Genomic DNA, 5,000 nt, shown 5'->3' with positions numbered 1-5,000 from the left:
ATGCACCACCACCCACAGAATCAAGAAAGAGCTCTCAATCTGTCAATCCTACCTGTGTCCGGGCCGGGTGAGTTTCCCCGTGTTGAGTCAAATTAAGCCGCAGGCTCCACTCCTGGTGGTGCCCTTCCGTCAATTCCTTTAAGTTTCAGCTTTGCAACCATACTTCCCCCGGAACCCAAAGACTTTGGTTTCCCGGAAGCTGCCGGAAAGGTCGTCATGGTAACGCCTCCCGATCGCTAGTTGGCATCGTTTATAGTCAGAACTAGGACGGTATCTGATCGTCTTCGAACCTCTGACTTTCGCTCTTGATTAAAGAAAACATTCTTGGCGAATGCTTTCGCAGTAGTTCGTCTTCCGCCGATCCAAGAATTTCACCTCTAACGGCAGAGTACGGACGCCCCCGTCTGTCCCTCTTAATCATTACCTCGTGCTCCGAAAACCAACAAAATAGAACCGAGGTCCTATTCCATTATTCCATGCAACACTATGCAGGCGAACAGCCTGCTTTGAACACTCTAATTTTTTCAAAGTAAACTTATCGGCCACCGCCGACACTCAGTCAAGAGCACCGACGGAGAACCGAAGGTGAGGCGAACGCAACCAGTGACACGCCTTGCGACGGACCGGCGGCGCTCGCCCAAAATCCAACTACGAGCTTTTCAACCGCAACAACTTTAGCATACACTGTTGGAGCTGGAATTACCGCGGCCGCTGGCACCAGACTTGCCCTCCAATGGATACTCGTTAAGAGTTTTAGGATGTACTCATTCCAATTACAGGGCCTCGTTAGAGTCCTGTATTGTTATTTTTCGTCACTACCTCCCCGTGTCGGGAATGGGTAATTTGCGCGCCTGCTGCCTTCCTTGGATGTGGTAGCCGTTTCTCAGGCTCCCTCTCCGGAATCGAACCCTGATTCCCCGTTACCCGTTATCACAAAGGTAGGCACGTAGCGTACCTTCGACAGTTGATAGGGCAGACACTTGAATGATACGTCGTCGGTGCAGAGACCGTACGATCCGCGTGGTTATCCAGAGTCATCAAACGTCACAGGACGAACCCGGTCGGTTTTGATCTGATAAAAGCGCGCCTCCCGAAGTCGGCGCTTAATGCATGTATTAGCTCTAGAATTACCACAGTTATCCACTTCGCTTACGAGACCAAATAAACCAAGACTGATTTAATGAGCCATTCGCAGTTTCGCTTTACGAGAACTCGTACTTGCACCTGCATGGCTTAATCTTTGAGACAAGCATATCACTACTGGCAGGATCAACCAGATAGCTGCGACAGCTGCGCTCGGCCCTTGCTGGGCCGCCCGGCGCGTGCTCGTCGCATTCGTTTAAGACCGAGGCGATCGCCTGCGGCCGTACTCAGCTTCGACAGTCGCGGGCCGCGACGTCCACGCTCTCGCCGGCAGTGCCAGGCGGAGCGATTTGCGTTTTTTCTTTGCTCGCCCTCTCTCGGGCTCGATCCATTCAGTTTCGCACAAACAAGAGCTCTGCCGGCCGCCTGCAGCGGTGCCTAAAACCCGGGCATAACAATGCGACCGTTCTGCTAGGCCGACAAGCGCTCAAGCCAGACGCTCGATCGAACGCCCCCTACATATTAGTCGAGACAACGGCTCGCTCATTAGCATCGCGTTTGTACTTTAACTTTTTTCGGCTCGGCTTCTTTCGACGCCGATGCCGGCGACGCAGCACTCTCTCGCCCGCCAGCCACCGAGAAAAGGGTGCGCTCCGACCGGCCCCGCACCGCTCTTTCATGGCTCATTCGAGTTTACTGTCTTTCGCTCTGACATGCCTTACCTAGGGTTAGGTTAGTATGCTTGCACGTTTGTACTTTAACTTTTTTTGGCTCGGCTTCTTTCGACGCCGATGCCGGCGACGCAGCACTCTCTCGCCCGCCAGCCACCGAGAAAAGGGTGCGCTCCGACCGGCCCCGCACCGCTCTTTCTTGGCTCATTCGAAATTACTGTCTTTCGCTCTGACATGCCTTACCTAGGGTTAGGTTAGTATGCTTGCACGTTTGTACTTTAACTTTTTTCGGCTCGGCTTCTTTCGACGCCGATGCCGGCGACGCAGCACTCTCTCGCCCGCCAGCCACCGAGAAAAGGGTGCGCTCCGACCGGCCCCGCACCGCTCTTTCTTGGCTCATTCGAAATTACTGTCTTTCGCTCTGACATGCCTTACCTAGGGTTAGGTTAGTATGCTTGCACGTTTGTACTTTAACTTTTTTCGGCTCGGCTTCTTTCGACGCCGATGCCGGCGACGCAGCACTCTCTCGCCCGCCAGCCACCGAGAAAAGGGTGCGCTCCGACCGGCCCCGCACCGCTCTTTCATGGCTCATTTGAGTTTACTGTCTTTCGCTCTGACATGCCTTACCTAGGGTTAGGTTAGTATGCTTGCACGTTTGTACTTTAACTTTTTTTGGCTCGGCTTCTTTCGACGCCGATGCCGGCGACGCAGCACTCTCTCGCCCGCCAGCCACCGAGAAAAGGGTGCGCTTCGACCGGCCCCGCACCGCTCTTTCTTGGCTCATTCGAAATTACTGTCTTTCGCTCTGACATGCCTTACCTAGGGTTAGGTTAGTATGCTTGCACGTTTGTACTTTAACTTTTTTTGGCTCGGCTTCTTTCGACGCCGATGCCGGCGACGCAGCACTCTCTCGCCCGCCAGCCACCGAGAAAAGGGTGCGCTCCGACCGGCCCCGCACCGCTCTTTCTTGGCTCATTCGAAATTACTGTCTTTCGCTCTGACATGCCTTACCTAGGGTTAGGTTAGTATGCTTGCACGTTTGTACTTTAACTTTTTTCGGCTCGGCTTCTTTCGACGCCGATGCCGGCGACGCAGCACTCTCTCGCCCGCCAGCCACCGAGAAAAGGGTGCGCTCCGACCGGCTCCGCACCGCTCTTTCATGGCTCATTCGAGTTTACTGTCTTTCGCTCTGACATGCCTTACCTAGGGTTAGGTTAGTATGCTTGCACGTTTGTACTTTAACTTTTTTTGGCTCGGCTTCTTTCGACGCCGATGCCGGCGACGCAGCACTCTCTCGCCCGCCAGCCACCGAGAAAAGGGTGCGCTCCGACCGGCCCCGCACCGCTCTTTCTTGGCTCATTCGAAATTACTGTCTTTCGCTCTGACATGCCTTACCTAGGGTTAGGTTAGTATGCTTGCACGTTTGTACTTTAACTTTTTTCGGCTCGGCTTCTTTCGACGCCGATGCCTTCGACGCAGCACTCTCTCGCCCGCCAGCCACCGAGAAAAGGGTGCGCTCCGACCGGCCCCGCACCGCTCTTTCTTGGCTCATTCGAAATTACTGTCTTTCGCTCTGACATGCCTTACCTAGGGTTAGGTTAGTATGCTTGCACGTTTGTACTTTAACTTTTTTCGGCTCGGCTTCTTTCGACGCCGATGCCGGCGACGCAGCACTCTCTCGCCCGCCAGCCACCGAGAAAAGGGTGCGCTCCGACCGGCCCCGCACCGCTCTTTCTTGGCTCATTCGAAATTACTGTCTTTCGCTCTGACATGCCTTACCTAGGGTTAGGTTAGTATGCTTGCACGTTTGTACTTTAACTTTTTTCGGCTCGGCTTCTTTCGACGCCGATGCCGGCGACGCAGCACTCTCTCGCCCGCCAGCCACCGAGAAAAGGGTGCGCTCCGACCGGCCCCGCACCGCTCTTTCTTGGCTCATTCGAGTTTACTGTCTTTCGCTCTGACATGCCTTACCTAGGGTTAGGTTAGTATGCTTGCACGTTTGTACTTTAACTTTTTTCGGCTCGGCTTCTTTCGACGCCGATGCCGGCGACGCAGCACTCTCTCGCCCGCCAGCCACCGAGAAAAGGGTGCGCTCCGACCGGCCCCGCACCGCTCTTTCTTGGCTCATTCGAAATTACTGTCTTTCGCTCTGACATGCCTTACCTAGGGTTAGGTTAGTATGCTTGCACGTTTGTACTTTAACTTTTTTCGGCTCGGCTTCTTTCGACGCCGATGCCGGCGACGCAGCACTCTCTCGCCCGCCAGCCACCGAGAAAAGGGTGCGCTCCGACCGGCCCCGCACCGCTCTTTCTTGGCTCATTCGAAATTACTGTCTTTCGCTCTGACATGCCTTACCTAGGGTTAGGTTAGTATGCTTGCACGTTTGTACTTTAACTTTTTTCGGCTCGGCTTCTTTCGACGCCGATGCCGGCGACGCAGCACTCTCTCGCCCGCCAGCCACCGAGAAAAGGGTGCGCTCCGACCGGCCCCGCACCGCTCTTTCTTGGCTCATTCGAGTTTACTGTCTTTCGCTCTGACATGCCTTACCTAGGGTTAGGTTAGTATGCTTGCACGTTTGTACTTTAACTTTTTTCGGCTCGGCTTCTTTCGACGCCGATGCCGGCGACGCAGCACTCTCTCGCCCGCCAGCCACCGAGAAAAGGGTGCGCTCCGACCGGCCCCGCACCGCTCTTTCTTGGCTCATTCGAAATTACTGTCTTTCGCTCTGACATGCCTTACCTAGGGTTAGGTTAGTATGCTTGCACGTTTGTACTTTAACTTTTTTCGGCTCGGCTTCTTTCGACGCCGATGCCGGCGACGCAGCACTCTCTCGCCCGCCAGCCACCGAGAAAAGGGTGCGCTCCGACCGGCCCCGCACCGCTCTTTCTTGGCTCATTCGAAATTACTGTCTTTCGCTCTGACATGCCTTACCTAGGGTTAGGTTAGTATGCTTGCACGTTTGTACTTTAACTTTTTTTGGCTCGGCTTCTTTCGACGCCGATGCCGGCGACGCAGCACTCTCTCGCCCGCCAGTCACCGAGAAAAGGGTGCGCTCCGACCGGCCCCGCACCGCTCTTTCTTGGCTCATTCGAAATTACTGTCTTTCGCTCTGACATGCCTTACCTAGGGTTAGGTTAGTATGCTTGCACGTTTGTACTTTAACTTTTTTTGGCTCGGCTTCTTTCGACGCCGATGCCGGCGACGCAGCACTCTCTCGCCCGCCAGCCACCGAGAAAAGGGTGCGCT

General features: G+C 54.7%; 1 non-coding gene across 1 annotated transcript in view; it reads right to left on the bottom strand.

The window, feature by feature from the left end:
* The window catches only part of LOC144420286 (small subunit ribosomal RNA), a 1,810-nt gene extending 530 nt beyond the window's left edge, over positions 1–1,280 (bottom strand). The window contains exon 1 of the ribosomal RNA XR_013474639.1: positions 1–1,280. This exon is cut by the window's left edge and continues 530 nt beyond it. This is a non-coding gene — a ribosomal RNA (small subunit ribosomal RNA).
* Positions 1,281–5,000: the final 3,720 nt, after the last annotated feature.

The sequence above is a fragment of the Styela clava genome, chromosome 2 (assembly GCF_964204865.1).
Source record: "Styela clava chromosome 2, kaStyClav1.hap1.2, whole genome shotgun sequence".
NCBI lineage: Eukaryota > Metazoa > Chordata > Ascidiacea > Stolidobranchia > Styelidae > Styela > Styela clava.
This window is presented reverse-complemented; position numbering and strand designations above follow the sequence as displayed.